The 17,880-nt window shown below is 41.7% G+C and overlaps 1 pseudogene; it reads left to right on the forward strand.

Annotated features, from left to right (window-relative positions):
• The first annotated feature begins 2,696 nt into the window (after positions 1 to 2,696).
• LOC139070703 (uncharacterized) lies at positions 2,697 to 10,873 on the forward strand (annotated as a pseudogene).
• Positions 10,874 to 17,880: the final 7,007 nt, after the last annotated feature.

Raw genomic sequence — 17,880 nt, forward strand, 5'->3', positions numbered from 1 at the left:
AGTTGGATCCTGGGCTACAGAGATTGAGATACAAGCAGCTGCAGACTTTTTTCACACCCATATTTACACTTACACTCAAGGAAAATGGTTACAGTATGGCTCTTCTAGTACTTTAAACACCAAGGGTATTTATCTGAAACACTGTAATGAATGTCATTATGAGCCAATCGCATGTGTGAAAGATAAAACTAACACGTTTTAACCTGATCTCATGTAATTACTGTCACTTTAAAGGTGACAAGGACATATTATATCCATCTAAGATAAGCAGAGAGAACAGGAGAAAGAGAACTCTGTATAATGAAGACACTGAGAAAAGGGAAAGCAAAATAATGATGTTACAGAAATTGTATAAGGACGATCCTAAGTACAGATTACACAAGAAGCAATTAAGTGTCATTACATATAGAAATAAGCCTGAACTGAGAGCAAGACTCAGACATGACAGTAAAGAAAACTACAAAAACAAGCCTGAACTGAGAGCTAGACTCAAACTGGCTGATAAACAAAACTACGACAAAAAGCCTGAACTGAGAGCAAGACTCAGACATGACAGTAAAGAAAACTACAAAAACAAACCTGAACTGAGAGCTAGGCTCAGACTCGCTAATAAACAAAACTACTACAAAAAGCCTAAACTGAGAGCAAGACTCAGACATGACAGTAGGGATGTCCGATATTATCGGTTTACCGATATTATCTGCCGATATTTGCATAAAAATGTAAAATCGGAAAATATCGGTATCGGTTTTTTAATGACACAAACAACTTTACATACCATGCATGCAAACCATGCATATTATATATAAAACTCTTCGGCTATTTCTCATCTCTCTAAAAATGTCACAATATTTAAAATCTGATGTATAATTTTGATGATATTATAATTTATCTGGCACAAAGTGCATTAAAATGCTGTGGCTCCAGCATTTCCCAGCCAACCCTGAACTCACCATCTCTCGGCGCACACTTGATTACATCATCAAACCGCGTCTTTACTTGCAGCATAACGTGTAGCATGTAGCATGTGAGAAGAGGATTCGCCAGCATGTCTTTGATTTGGAATTATTTCAAAGTGTCTCTGGACAATAAAATTGCCATTTGTGATTACTGCAAAGCGGAGGTTATGCAAGGAGGAATCAAGATGTCTTCTTTTAATACGTTGAATTTAATCGCCCACCTCAAGAAGAATCATCCGGAGCTACACGCAATGTTTCTGCAGCAAAACAATGAAAAGAAACGACCCCAAAAAAGAACCCATCCAGTTGACTGTTAATGAGCTGATCAATAAAAAACAAAAATACAACAAGGACCACCCCAGTGCGAAAGCCATTAATCAGAAAATCATGGAGTGTATAGCACTGGATAACCAGCCGTTTTCAATTGTGCAAGACACCGGATTTACTAAACTCGTTGAGTATCTTGAGCTACGCTTTGCCATACCCAGTCGTAAGTATTTTACGGATGTCTGCTTGCCTGAGTTGTACAATACAGTGCACAGTCAAGTTGAGAAGCTAATTTCAGGTGCTGTGTCCATCAGCTTCACAACAGATATCTGGTCTTCAAGTGTTAGCCAGATTAGCATTCTAAGCAAGAGTGCCGTGGTTCTCACACAGCTGCAAAGATCTCAGCTGCTTTTGAAGGGATGTTTGATGAGTGGAAAATCCCCAAGGCAAAAGTGCATGTTGTTGTGAGGGATAATGCACGTAACATGGCTAAAGCTACGATGTAGTTTGGTGTGAAAAGTCTGCCATGCACGGCACACACATTGCAGCTGGTAGTGAACGGAGGTGCCCTGTCTCAACGCAGCATCGCAGATTCTCTGGCTGTGGGAAGGAAAGTGGTTGGACACTTCAAGCACTCATCTCAAGCTTACAGTCTTTTGGAAGACATACAAAATGAACTAAACTTGCCTGTTAAAAAACTGCAACAGGATGTTGCCACTGTGGGCATTCTCTTATTGTTAAAGAAGGAGTCGGAGACGGGCATCTCAGTCAGACAGCGCGGGTCTCTTTATTCTTTCATCTCACAGCTCAGGACAGCCAAAAAAGACCAAGACAGTCATGAGTGGTCCCCCTTTTATAGCCCCCACTCCTTGAACATTCAACAGTCAACAGGCGAGAACCAGACCATATTTGGTAGCACATCTCGTGGAAACTGTGAGTGGAGACTTCTTGTCTGGAACACAGGAACATTTTTGGAATCACATCAAGATCACTGTTAGCAAGTAAGATAAGCATCTAGCTTTTACTGAAAGCAGGCAGGCCAAAACAGGAAATTCCTTTGGAGCAGATGTTGAAACAGCACACGAGCTCTAACCAGAAAACACGTCTCGATAAGCTTTCAACCTAAAAACTCAGTTTCAACTCAATACATTTTGTAGATGACCTCTTGACCTATTTGGCGCCAACACCACCTGGTGGGATTCCTCCTTTTATATGATGCAGAGTCTGGTGGAGCAGAAGAGGGCTTTAAGTGCATATGCTGCTGATTGTGAACTCCCTGCAACATTAACCGCAACTCAGTGGGGAATTCTAGAAAAACTGTTCAGCCTACTGGAACCCTTTGAACAGCTAACCAGGGACATCAGCTTCTCCATGGCCACTGCTGCAGATGTCATCACAGATGAGCCAGTCCAGGAGGACCAGAACCCCCCACAAAAGAAAGCCTGAACTGGAAGCCCAAAACTGCAGGATATGTACCAAGAAATCCTTGAGGAGAATGAACCCAATGAACAAGCAGCTACAGGGGAGACGACATCCCAGGTGAGTTATAAATTGTAGTAACAAAATGACTGTATGGTAATTCACAAGAAAATTTATATGAAATTAATAAACATTGGACTGTGAGTGCTTTGAGAATAGCTAATACAGTTCTGTTTTTGTTTTGTACATTTGTCTGTCTTTAGGTGCATGCATACCTGAGAGAAGCCACCATTTTAAAGAAGGAGTGCACTTTCAAGTACTGGAGTTCCAACCAGACCCGCTTGCCTGCTGTTTCCTCTGTAGCACGCAAGTACTTAACTGCACCCTGCACCAGTGTTGACAGCGAACGGCTCTTCAGTGCAGTCACCCAAGTCATTGATGAGAAGCGGAACCGTATTTGTAGTGATAATGCTGAAATGCTAATTTTCATTCAGAAAAACCTACCTCTCACTCACAAGGATGAGTGAAAACTATACCGGACCCTGTCACATAGCCCAGTCAACCTTAATGCTTCCTTTCACTTTATTTTTTTGCACTTTATGAGAGCACTATTTTTGTTTACTGGACATTTGTTTTAATTTGCACATTTGGTTACTTGAATGAGTTGGGCTGATTGAGCTTAGTTACTTTACTGATTGTAATAATCAAGTTATGGCTACTAGCCAGTTTCATGTGGAGCTCAGAGCAGGGCTTGAGCCCAGTTCATTTTAAAAATGTTACTCCAAGTAGGCTAATTACTGGCCCTGTTTAAATGTATGCTGGAGTTTTTGTTTTCTTTTGCAGTTGTTTGCACTTTACCTTACAGTTGTAAAGTTGTGTTTACATTTTATGATTCAGCTGCTGTTGGAGAAAAAATAAATATGGCAATTTATTTCATTGCCTAATTTGAAAATGAAGCAGTAGTCATTTTGCATAGATAATGTTTAAAGTTTAAGTATGCATGACAGGAGGTTTGTGATGTTGGTTACATAAAATTTTTTCTTTTGTTAATGGGGGGACCTCACGTATATCGGTATCGGAAATTAAGAGGTAGATAATATCGGATATCGGTAAAAAAAAGCCAATATCGAGCATCCCTACATGACAGTAAAGAAAACTACAGAAACAAACCTGAACTGAGAGCTAGACTCAGACTTGCTAATAAACAAAACTACTACAAAAAGCCTGAACTGAGAGCAAGACTCAGACATGACAGTAAAGAAAACTACAGAAACAAACCTGAACTGAGAGCTAGACTCAGACTTGATAATAAACAAAACTACTACAAAAAGCCTGAAGTGAGAGCAAGACTCAGACATGACAGTAAAGAAAACTACAGAAACAAACCTGAACCGAGAGCTAGACTCAAACTTGCTAATAAACAAAACTACAACGATAAGCCTGAACTGAAAGCAAGACTCAAACTTGCCAGCAAAACCACTTATGCAACCAAAAGTAAACACGCTAAACTATAGTTATTGAAACACAACGTAGAAAGATATAGAAATAAGGTTGACCATCGTAACCGCATCAGTCTAATTCTGAACGGTATAGAAATGCTTATGCCGATTCTGTTAAAGAGCACGGAAAACGTAGACGACAAAATCTCTTGACTGGAAAAAAGTTCATAGACAATGTCATTCAGCTTTTTAGAGAAAAGGTTAAATTTGGCCCTCAATTCGTCTGTTGTGTTTGTCATTGGTTACTTTTTAAACATCAAGTTCTTGAATGTAAAACACAGCAGTATGAAATTAGAGGTTCATTTATTTCATCTGTGGCAAAAAAATGCATCACAGACACTTATTTACACAAGTGTGGACAGTCTTCAGATTCCTAATGCCATCTAGAGGTTAGCCCTGCATGTAAATTGTGGGTCTGTTTTACTTGTCATCGTAAAATGCTCAATGGAAAAGTCCCTGAAGAAAGTGATGCAAACAATATGCACCTAGATTCTATTCCTGTAGAACTTAGTACGTTGAATCCTCTTGAGCAACATCTAGTGGCACAGCACATTCCATTTATGAAACTTTTAGCCTTACCAAAGGGAGGACAAAATGGTGTCCATGGACCTGTGACTTGTGTTGCATCTAATACAGAAACTGAGTAACATTCTACCCAGATTAGATGATCAGAATCTAATGATTAAAGTCAAACTGAATCGAAAGCTGACATACAAGGGTCACTATGACTATCAGTATGTCAACACTATTAAAGTACATAATGCAATTGCATACCTTAAATCTCAATACTTTTTACAAAGATGTACAATTTAACAGTGCATGGACAAATCCCCTAGAAAAAGAGTCTGAAGACTCTACCTCTGAAACTGGCAACGTCACTTTGGAAAAAGACGGCAATAGAGCTGAAATAGAGTGTGAACATCCTGGCAAAGGAGATGGCAGTGGCACAGAGGCAGAGTCTGAAGATCTTGTTAGCGATAATCATTTTAATGATAAACATGGGATGTTTTTGGACAAATGTATGCAACCAGTAGACATTGTCCAAGAAATACTAGACAACCATTTTGACAGTGTTTTATCAGTAGCACCAGCTGAGGGAAATACTCCAGTCAGATTGCTTACCAATACTTCTAATGAGGCCAAATGCTTTCCAGTTCTGTTTCCCAATGGAACAGGTAAATTTCATGATGCAAGAGAGCAAAGGATTACACTCAGCAAATATTTAAACACCCGAATTCTCAATGCTGATGGCAGATTTGGCAAGAACTTGGATTACATCTTTTATGCACAATATTTGTCAGAAGTTAATCAAGTTGTGTCAAATGTTTCCATTGCACTGAGAAAGGGCTACCGTGGCATAGACAACACCAACATTACATCATCCATGCTGGGCAATGCAGACTTTTTGAAGAGTGTTTTAAATGCCGACATGGGCTATAAGTTTTTGAAGCCCATTAGAGGTACACCGGTATTTTGGCAGTGAGTTCAAAAAGATCTGTTTGCTTATGTTGGACAACTTGGCATTCCTACATGGTTTGCTTCCTTTTCTTCAGCAGATTTAAGATGGCCAGAATTTATGGAAGCTTTTATGGCTATAGAAAACATTCAAGGCAATATTCATGACATGGACTGGGCACAGAAATGTGACTTATTAAAAAAACAATCCAGTGACAGCAGCCAGAATGTTTGACTATAGATTTGGATCTTTTTAAAAAGATGTTATCATGTCTCCTGCTCAGCCAATTGGTAAAATCATTGATTATTTTTATAGAGTAGAATTTCAGCAACGTGGATCATGTCACACTCATTGTCTATTTTGGACCGAAGGGCCTAAAATAGGAGTCACAGACGCTGAAGTCATAGCTTTTGTAGATAAATATGTTACATTCGACCTCCCACCTGACAGTGATCCTCTCCATGAAGTGGTACATAGTGTTCAAATGCATAGCAAAAAACACTCTAAAAGTTGCAGAAAAAAAATCACACAACTTGCAGGTTTCACTTTCCCCGACCACCAAGCAACAATACATTCATATGCAAACAGCAAACGGATGTTGACAATAAGGAAAACCCATCTGACAAAACATCTTCAGATTTAAAAAAGGCAGCCAAGCATATCATGACCAAAGTTAAAGAAGCTTTGACCAGTAAAAATAACACATTTAGTAGCATAGATGACTTGTTTAATTCCATTGGTAATGACCAGACTACATTTGAAACAGCCTACAAATTGACCTCTACAAAAACAACTGTCGTCCATAAATGAAACATAAACGACATCTGGGTTAATCAGTATAACACAGACCTGCTACATCGCTGGAATGCAAACATGGACATCCAGTTTGTCTGTGATGCATATGCATGTATTGTTTATATCATTTCCTACATATCCAAAGCAGAAAGAGAAATGGGTTTGCTATTAAAACATGCACAAAATGAAATCAAACATAATGAAAACCTGGATGCATAACAAGCGCTTAACAAATTAGGGAACGTGTTTCTGCATAACAGAGAAGTTTCTGCTCAAGAAAGTGTGTATCGGGTAACAAACATGAGATTAAAAGAGGGCTCTAGAAAAGTCACATTTGTTCCAACAGGTGACAACATTCAGTACGTTTACATGCAGCCAATATCCGGGTTATGATCGGGTTAAGGTCGGTAATCGGGTGTTTGAGTTGATCAGAATAACCTGTTTACAAGCCAGAGTTAACCCTAATTTGCATAACCCGTTTTCAATGCGGACGTTGCGGTAGCGTCAGGACGTATGGACGACGTCGAGACGCAATATGCGTCATTTCCAGTTCTTCTTGTTCCGGTATCCATGAAAACAACAACATGTTTCTCAGTTCGGAAGAGATAGCGAGAGCGTTTGCGCTTTATTGCTGGTATTGACCCACCAGCAGCTCTTAAAACGACTGTGCGTACTGGCCTTCATTCGAAGGAGAGTACGTGAGCAAGAAATTGCAAATATAGAGAGAGCTGCGCTAAACATATCCAACATATCGACGGTACCCGTTACCACCAGAGCCCCGCGGACACTTTGGATGAAGGTTAGCAGTCAGGACTGGTGGGAGTGGGTTGTAATGATGGAGTTCACGGACACGGATTGGCGTGAGAATTTCCGTATGTCACGTCAATCTTTTGCTAAACTTTGTGGTATGATGGAAAGAGTGATGGAGCCCAGTGTAGTAACCATCCGCACACCAGTGCATACAGAAATGCACGTTGCCATGGTGCTGTATAAACTAGCAAGCTGTGCAGAGTGTCGTTTGATAGCAAACCAATTTGGAGTGCACAAGATCACCATGAAGAAGATGGTGTACCTATTCTGCCACGGAATGGTCGACTCAAGTCATCAAAGCACTGATACAGGTACCCACTTTGGAGGAGGCATGTGGCATTGAACAAAGATTTGAACATGCCCACTCCATTCCTCAACTCATAGGTAAAATATTTCCTGCTCTTATGTCTTGTTAATGTCAGTAGTTTTCTGAGAGTAGGCTAAATGTGAACTATACTATGTATGTAGGCTACACTGCTGTGTGCATACTTTTTCTTTCTTTTTTATTAAACTTTTTATCATAGGTTGTGTGGATGGGAGCCACATCCCTTGCTTGCCTCCAAGTGAGGGCTACAGAGACTTCATAAACAGGAAGGGATGGCCATCCTATGCCCTCCAGGGAGTCTGTGATGACAAATACTGGTAGGTGTTTTGCCATTCCCAGCTGTTGTATTCATGATTATGATTTGTATATAATGTTGACAGACACACATCACTAAGCTGTATTAGAACCACTCACAAACATCAATTGAGAGGTTCTCTGTTCAAAAAAACAACAGCTTATATGTACAAATTATTATGTCATTACTGACCTGAAATAATTTTCCTAACTTTTTGCCACTAATCACACCGCTCCCACTACATCTTGATTCACTGTGATACATTTTCCATAGTTTTTGGAGTGTGAGCTGCAAAATGACTGGTTCAGCACATGACACAAATGCACTCCGCCAGTCCAATCTGTTCAACAATGCACAATCCTTCCCAAAGGTGGGTAATGCATTAAAACTTTTGGTATTTAAATGCAAGTTGTATACCTGCCACATATCTAAGATGTATTATGACATAATTTAGGAAGAATATTATTTCTATCTGTCCCAGTTTAGAGAGCAGTGCAGATCGAGGGGCAGGATGTGGATTTCTTCCTGCTGGGAGATCCTGCGTACCCACTGATGCCCTGGCTAATGAAGGGCTATCTGCAGTCCCCAAGACTGACACCACAAGAGGAAAGCTTCTACGTCTATTTGAGTTCTGCTAGAACAAGTATAGAGATAGCATTTGGTCGACTGAAATCTAGTTTCCGTGTTCTGTTGAAGTGCAGTGACTTCCATTTCACTTTCACACCATACGTGGTAGCAACCTGTTGTGCTCTACACAACTTTTGTGAGATGGAGAAGGAGCATGTTAATCCCAGATGGGCAGAGGAGGCCACATCAGTAGAAAGGCTGTTTCCACAGCCTGTGTCACAGGTCAATAGGGCTGAGAACAGTGCAGCCTCAGCTATCAGATGGGCCCTAACAGATTACCTTGCTGCACGTGTCCCACTCCGTAAGCGCTTAGTAAGAGCGTGAGTGTGCAGGATGAACGGGTCTGATAGGAAACAAACAGCTTTAAACTGTAAGCTCGATACTTTTCAAAACTCTTTATTTTCTAAGTTTTAAAAGATGTTTATCTGCCTTCTCCTTTGTTGCTGTGCACCTCTGAAAAAGAACAGGTATATGCAATGTTCAAATAAAATGTCAACACATACAAGTTTTCTAGTAAGTTTAATAAAACATTTGTTCTTTAATAAAGCACAAATAACATTTTGGTTTTGCTTTTTAAATGTGAGGTTGATTCAGAAATCATTTGAGACATGAGTGCCTCATCACTGGCAAGTCTCAACTGGCTTTGCTGCTCAAACCATTGGTTCTGCGTGTGCTGCATTCTCTCCATGAACTGTTGCTGTTGAGTAAGTGAAGCGGCTCCACGGTGCCTGGACCTGCGACTTGACCCACCTAGAGCAGACATGACAGGCCTTAGAAAGTGTTGGGTAAGTTCTCTCTTAGTGTTCGACTATTATCACTTTTTGCATTCTTATGAAACTTGTGGATTCTAGAAGATGTTTCTTTACCTTTAGCTGACATGTGTCAGATTGTCACCTGCGCCTTCGTCATAAACAAACATCTTCCTACAATTCTGAGTTTACTAAGAATGCAAAAGTGACAATAGTCCTTAGTTTGGCTCAACGGTTATATTACATAATATCTCATAATCACTGTAATCAAATTATCCACTAAAGAAAGGTACTATTTTCAGACATTACACAAGGAGGAGGAGTGAACTGGGGTTACAATACGCTATAACCAGTTATGCCTTTAGTAACAGTATTTAGAAAGCTCACCAGGAGTAGCTGCAGTGGGATTTGATTGCTGTGTAGACTGGCAAGGCACAGTCATTGAAGGTCCACCTTCTCCAATATCTGCATCTGGCCAGAAATAAAAACAAGCAAAATGTTACAGCTTGATGTTAAAAAAGATGTTAATGATAGGTTAAACACAGATGGGTCGACGCATGTATCTAACTCCGAGAGTGAAACCCTTTGTTGGTATACGTACTGGATTGAGAAAGTCATGTGACTTACCTGTGTTCTCATCCATAACATCATCATCATCCTCTCCTTCAAGATGAACCAGACCGATGAACACAGAGGTTTCCACGTCACTCCAAAAGTGTGGTGCTGTGCCACGACTCGCCATGTTGCTCCCAACTTGTTTACTTCCGGTGTTCTGGCGCATACAAGACGTCTCGCTACTCTAAAGACCAAGATTCCTTGCGAACAGAGCATGCGCAGAACACACGCTTTGATGGGGATATCCCGATATGCGTTTACACGGCCAAACATTCGGGTTAGAAAAGGGTTACCCCAGGTGTAGTAACCGGGTTTTTAAAAACCCGGTTATGAGCATATCCGGGTTTCTGGCGGTGTTTACAAGGACCTGCGGAACCGGGTTATTGCGAATATTCGGGTTTTAAAAGGGTGACTGGCTGCATGTAAACGCACTATACATTTTCAGAATGAGCTTACCTCTTAATGTCATTCAAAACAGTGATAATGGTAATCAGATCTGGATGACAAACGTTACTGATCGATATAAAAGCGGGCCTAAGTCCAGTGAATTTATGGACATGTGCATAGCTACTTTTGCCTCAGAATACAGAAATGTACCAAACAGTGAGAAATATAGACCAGAAGTGGTTAGTTTATTAAACAACAATGGTTGTGTAAGGAAGCGGACAAGGACAAATGTAGCTGTGTTAGATATGCTCATTTTTCTAAAGAACAAGATCCTGAGAAACACTATCAAAGCCAGCTTCAGTTGTTCCTTCCTTGTTCCACAGAAAACCAGTTAAAACCATCACAATTTACAACATTTCAGGAGTTTTATGAGACCGGCTCAATCACAAACAGTAGTAAAAACATCCTGTCTGTCAAAGACGTAGTAGAATTCAACAGATCCAAGTTTGAAATCAAAGCAGAAGATTTACAAAACATACAGGAAGATATTGAACACTTTGGATTTCAAGAAGATGTTTGGGCAGAGCTGAGTCCTGAGGCAGAACTAGACCGATTGGAATGTTTGGAAGACAGATCTTTAGATAACAATCCAAATCCTGGTGAACAATAAGTTATTCCAGATCTAGAGCCAATCACAAAACCAGTGTAGCGTTGTGGTTTTATGCTCTTTTATGAAAGAGGAACCATGCTACGTATTAATTCGGAATATTAATTTTTAATAAATCAATAACCAAATTTTATATTGTTCAGAAGACTCAAAGGTTGTTTTCATCGATAAACTGCCGATAATATCTGAGTGTCTGTGTTTCAGTTCAATGAGGAAACCAGTTTGACAATTAAAAGTTTTAATTCTTCAAATTAAACTAATGATTTTGAAAATTGACAAACAGGAAATAACAATCACATTGGCAACTTTGTGGGACAATCTTTAACAGTTGATATGCTGTTCTTGCTCAAATAGACCTTCTGGTGAATTTATGAAGATTGAGAATGTTGTGAGTTGTGAGAGTGATATGATGTGATTATGGATGCGTGTGTGCATCTGATTTTGCTTCAGGAAGAAACAGGTGTCTGAGTGAAAAGTGATGGTTTGAATAAACTTAGGTTTAGTTGGAAAACATGCATCCAAACGCTAAACACCGTGTTCTGTCTCACCGAATTCTTGTGGACCCTCTTTCGGATCCGGGCCGTGGAGGATGTTGTGGTTCATCCAGATGACACTCAACGGCTGACAGGGAAGACGTAGGTGTCGAACGGAACCGGTCCAGAGTTGCCCTCGGTACACGTTGATGGCAAAGCGTTTTGTCGACGCGCTTTCTTAAGTTAATTCACTCAGAAATCAAAAGACTCGGTAATGAGTCTGCGTTGTTGCGGTTGTTCACACGTCCTCTCTCTTTCGTTGTCAAGCACGAACTGCGATCTTAAGACTGAAACTTACCAAAAGCCTTTCTCTTCTCAAAGCAAACATGTGCGTCATCAAATGTGTCTGGAGTTTACTGTGGGAAGATGTGTGTGGGTGTGTGTGAAGGTCAGTACCAAACATTCTCAACATTATGTAAGAATGGATTCATTAATCCATTATAATTACCCCAAAGCATAATAGTCATTCATTTGATTAAACACATTTATAATGAGCAAAATGATAATGGTTACTTTAACATTAAAATCAAGAAAAAGAAGTTTAAACTTTATGTTTTGACTTGGTCTGGGTACAACTCATGTAAACACATCTTCTGGTAGACTGCAGGTGGCTGATGTTATAGTTTCCTCCCAGACTCGCTGGCGTTCAGGTCTTAATCTGTGGGTGAAAGTTCTCAATGACCCAGCTTTGACCCAGCTGAGTCCAGCACCACCATTGTGCCAGAAAACCCATATTTCCTCACGTTACAACTCCCCCCTTTTTGTGACGACATGGTGGTCAAGCAGAGGCCACCTGACGTCACAACCACAATAACGTGATGTACTCGTGAAGGTAGACATCCCAGATGAAGGCAGGAACGATGAAGCGTCACCACAGGTCTCGTGTAGAAGGGAGTCTATCCTGATCAGATGATTAAGGCCAAAACTGTTGCAATCATTGTAAAGTAATCCACTTAGGGAATCTTGAAAGCAGAGCTATTTCAATAGCAGTTAATTTTTATCAGCAATAATGCAAAGGTATGCAAAGGATAAGCAGCTCGTGTGCCACACGGAGCTGGGCAGGTGATGTATTCCTCAGGCGTAGTCCAGGCAAAGTCCAGCGCAGACCTCGACCCATCTCGAACCACAACCGAAGCCCCATGCGACAGGAAACCAGTTGAAGGATGGTGAAGACGACCCCTCTGATGGGATGTAGTCCATACGAGCTCGGAGAAGGAGACAAAGTGAGACAGCCCACACGATTGATTTCTTTGCTTTGCATCAAATGCTATCTATCAAAACCTATCTATGGGTGCCTCTGGGAAAATGTGGATGCCTTTTGTGAATTATCTAAAGAAGAAATGTTCTGCACCCTGCTCTACATGTCATGTAAAAATGTGATGCAGTGAAAACACAAAGAAAAGAAAGTAAATCCTAACTGATATGTGAAACTCAGCAGGCTGCACTAATTAAAGGCATATATATAAAAAAAATAATCATGAAAATGAAGGGCAAATTGGCTTGTGGCCCTTTAAGGGAAATAGTAACAAAATAAAATTAACTTTGTAATCAAATATAATCATGCTACACAAAGCACTAATAAAAAGATAGAGATGTAAATCAGTTCTAAAAATGTAAATCAGTAGGTTAGTAACCCCTAAAAATATGAGTTAGTAACAGGACCCTGGCTGGAGGCAGGTAACCTGAAAAAAAAAACTCAAAGGATATCACATTTGTTAAAAATTCATCCCACAAACGAGAGAATTTGTAACGGTCCACCAGTTAGTGGAAAAGAATCCGGTCAGAATAGAGTCGGTCAGAATAGAGTTGTTCAGTAAGCGTTTTGAATCTGGTATTGCGGACCCACAGAGACACGAGTTTGGACGTATCTGTGGGAGCAGGCTCATAAGCGATTTGGTAATCAAACTGTTTGTATCTTGTGTTACGAACCCACAGGGAAACTTGTTTGAATTTACCTGAGGGTTCCGTCCGGAACTCGAGTGAAGCTGATGGTTTAACTGTTAGATCAGAACCTGATTTTACCTGCTCAAAGTTGGGTTGCAGCTTAACGGAGGCGACTTTGTTGTGATCAGAAATGGTAGTGAACTGAAAATGCGAAACTGATGCTCGCAAAGCAGGAGGAGGCTCCCCACCCCCCTTTTGTTTCTCAAACTTATGCCGTGTCTGTGAGACAGGAGAAGCATAACAAAGAACAGTTCGTAAGCTCTTAAAAGCTCTATTACCAAGAAGATGCACATTGTCACCTGAATCGTGCTGAAAGAGTAGGTGTTCAGATGTCCAAAGACCTGGAGGTGTTGGACTTGGAGGTTCTGAAAAGGAGTGATCCAAGGATGGTTGTGTCACGGGTGTCAAAGCAAACCTAGCCATGTTTAGAATCAGATACAGACATGACGCTAGCTTTAGGAACATGGTCTGTCCTGAAAACTGAAGCCAAGAATACTTTATTCCCAAGAATGATGGAGGTTCCCACACAGAATCAGAAAAACCCGGTTTAACCAGAGTAGTTACAGACTGACTAGAACTCCGCCCCGTAGAAGGTGCAGCACCTAACTCCGGGTCGGAGGTCAATGTTGTCAGCTGAAGTGATGGAAGGTCAGCGTCGATTCCTGCAATGACCCGCCCGCTCGGAGGAGGGTTTCCCCCGAACAGGTTGAAGTCCGCAATGGAAAACTCAGTGCCACTCGGCACCCCCCTTTTGTCAGGAGGGGCCCCGAGCAGAGCATCACTGCACGCACCTACTGCTCGCGGGCCGGGTGGCGCCCCCGGGCCCGTGAGAGAGGTGATCGCAGTAACCACCGAGCCTCCTTCAATATCGCCACTGACCACAGGACTGCTGGAACCCGCAGGGTTTTCTGCGTCGTCGTTGTCACCTGTAAGAGAAGTCACAGGAAAGAGAGCACAGAGGCCAGAGACTAAGTCACACCCCTGTGAAAGGAGAAAGGACTTGGCCACCGTATTAGCAGAGGTCACAAACTGAAAAGTGACAAGGTCATTCACATAAAGGTCAAGATGTCCGGGCACAAACCCCTTAAATGGCATGGTAGCTCCGTCCGGAGACCACAAGTGTTTCACGGCGGCTGACGTTTCCATCACGCCCCGATAAAGAAGCTGGCTTGTGCATGAGGCGGACTGACGAGTAAAGCAGACCTCTGACTGAAGCGGTGGATCACAGCCTGAAGATTTCACACCCGTGCTGGAGAGATGTTCAGCCTCTAACATGGATGACAGAGAAGAAGCATCAGGAACCAAAGGGTTAAGCACAACCTGTTTGTCAGAGAGGTTAACCATAGGCTCATGAGATTTATTCAGCTTAAAAGTAGCAGAGAAAGTGTTGTTTATTTCAAACCTTGATATTGATGGTGGGTTTTTGACCCCCTGGAAGAAATAAAAGTAAAGAAAAAGCGTTATGACTGTAAACAGCATGTTGTTTGAATTCACGTCATGAATTGCAGACCAGAACCACCTCCGACCCAGTGCAGCTGGCACCGAACCGCTGCCACTAGTCCCCAACGTGCCCGACCGGCGGCACCCGCCTAAAACGGGCCCGTTCGGGCGGGTGGAGGGACCAGCGTGGCTCGGCCGGTAACCAGACTCCTGCGTCTTGGCATGTTCTGGAAGCAGAACGTCAGAGAACCTTACATCAGGTGTAACAGTGCAAGAAAGATTTTGTCGTGTCTCGTCCATCTCTCATTAAGTTCAGAGCAACTCGCGTTTTTACCTTCTGAGTCGACGTATGAGCCCGGTACAGATCCTTAATTAATCTCACACTCAAGGACCGTCCGTAGCTCAACTTAACTTTATGACACAGGGTAAAACAAGGAATTGTTGATAGAGAAATGAATACACACAACTTCACAAGATGGAAGAAAAAGGCATGGAACCGAGCAACGGAGGCTGTGAAAGCCGACCCTTACCGGTCCAAAACAAAAATAAAAAATAAAAAATAAACCCTACGCTGCCGTGTTGGTATCAGACGGACAAACGTAGCAAAATGTAGATTCTACACACCGTAGTGAATTACAAGAATCACCACCAATGCGGGTTTTGTGAGGACACAGACTAACTGTGTCAGAAATGGTTTGACAATTTAACGGGACGCGTTCCCTTTTTGTCTAACTGTGGCGCGCTAGCTTAGCTCTCCGGCTAGGTCTAGCGTCCTTTGTCTGTAGCGACCAGACTTAAATTTTCCCGATTAACAAGCAGGCATCTCGCTCCGCTTAGCTAAAAACGGACTTTTAAAGCGTACGCAATCTGAATGCAGTAACGCGCGACGGCCATGCTTCACCTTACGACGTTTACCGAGCGATCCAAGCTACGGTAGGTGTCACCGAGCATTCCGTTTAGATTCGGCTGTGATCAGTCGCCAATGCAATGGAAATATTTTCCACAATAGCTCGCCCACAGTGTCAACACACTGAGACGAAAGGTGTCTGAGAATTTAGTTTCGGTTCGGAGAATTTAGTTTTAATGTTAGGACTGAGGATAAGCTGCTCACGGTAGCTCACCCAGCAAGTTCAGAGCGGAAATGTCGCTTTCCGACCTGAAGAGGTTAGAGACGCGGCGGCGCGTCAAAATGGACAGAATTTAGTCAAAAGCACAACTCACACGTTCGCTCCGAAGGCGAAGATGGGATAAATCAAAGTTAGGTCTGTAATTTGCGGACAATTTGAGATCGGAGATCTTCCCCGTCAAGTTTCCACCAGGACGTCTCCCGGAAGAGTGACTTCAGCGGATCAATTTCCGGTTTATTTCAAAATAAGACATCAAAGTGAAACACAGAAAAGCGTTGTTTGTAGCTTTTAGATGTTCGGAATCAGATAAATCGCAGATATAGAAGTCTGGATACGCTCGCCATTAATGTAGCGTTGTGGTTTTATGCTCTTTTATGAAAGAGGAATCATGCTACGTATTAATTCGGAATATTAATTTTTAATAAATCAGTAACCAAATTTTATATTGTTCAGAAGACTCAAAGGTTGTTTTCATCGATAAACTGCCAATAATATCTGAGTGTCTGTGTTTCAGTTCAATGAGGAAACCAGTTTGACAATTAAAAGTTTTAATTCTTCAAATTAAACTAATGATTTTGAAAATTGACAAACAGGAAATAACAATCACATTGGCAACTTTGTGGGACAATCTTTAACAGTTGATATGTTGTTCTTGCTCAATTAGACCTTCTGGTGAATTTATGAAGATTGAGAATGTTGTGAGTTGTGAGAGTGATATGATGTGATTATGGATGCGTGTGTGCATCTGATTTTGCTTCAGGAAGAAACAGGTGTCTGAGTGAAAAGTGATGGTTTGAATAAACTTAGGTTTAGTTGGAAAACATGCATCCAAACGCTAAACACTGTGTTCTGTCTCACCGAATTCTTGTGGACCCTCTTTCGGATCCGGGCCGTGGAGGATGTTGTGGTTCATCCAGATGACACTCAACGGCTGACAGGGAAGACGTAGGTGTCGAACGGAACCGGTCCAGAGTTGCCCTCGGTACACGTTGATGGCAAAGCGTTTTGTCGACGCGCTTTCTTAAGTTAATTCACTCAGAAATCAAAAGACTCGGTAATGAGTCTGCGTTAGAAGTCGCGATTCAGCTATTCTACCTGGCGTGGCAGAAACAGCGTGAGAGAGGGGGGGGGGGGGGGGGGGGGATTGAGCCCATGGGCTCCGTTCCCCGTTAGCGGTTGTTCACACGTCCTCTCTCTCTTTCGTTGTCAAGCACGAACTGCGATCATAAGACTGAAACTTACCTAAAGCCTTTCTCTTCTCAAAGCAAACATGTGCGTCATCAAATGTGTCTGGAGTTTACTGTGGGAAGATGTGTGTGGGTGTGTGTGAAGGTCAGTACCAAACATTCTCAACATTATGTAAGAATGGATTCATTAATCCATTATAATTACCCCAAAGCATAATAGTCATTCATTTGATTAAACACATTTATAATGAGCAAAATGATAATGGTTACTTTAACATTAAAATCAAGAAAAAGAAGTTTAAACTTTATGTTTTGACTTGGTCTGGGTACAACTCATGTAAACACATCTTCTGGTAGACTGCAGGTGGCTGATGTTATGGTTTCCTCCCAGACTCGCTGGCGTTCAGGTCTTAATCTGTGGGTGAAAGTTCTCAATGACCCAGCTTTGACCCAGCTGAGTCCAGCACCACCATTGTGCCAGAAAACCCATATTTCCTCACGTTACACCAGCTTTATCATTTCACATTCAAAAACAGATCTCAGTCTCACACAAGGAAGCACAATCCTTAATGCGTTCTCTAAATCAGCAGCAGAGCAACGTGTTTTATAAAATCTGGCAGTGGTGCTTAGATAAAGTCAACGGTCACAAATGATGGATATAACTAAGTTTGACATCACAAGGTTCTTGATGTAACAGTGTAGGTGTTTTGTTTAAACGGAGGGTCATCTCTTTGATCACATTTAGAGTGGTGAAGAAGGACCTCTCTGATCACGTCTGT

This window comes from Nothobranchius furzeri, chromosome 7 (assembly GCF_043380555.1).
Source record: "Nothobranchius furzeri strain GRZ-AD chromosome 7, NfurGRZ-RIMD1, whole genome shotgun sequence".
Taxonomy (NCBI): Eukaryota; Metazoa; Chordata; class Actinopteri; order Cyprinodontiformes; family Nothobranchiidae; genus Nothobranchius; species Nothobranchius furzeri.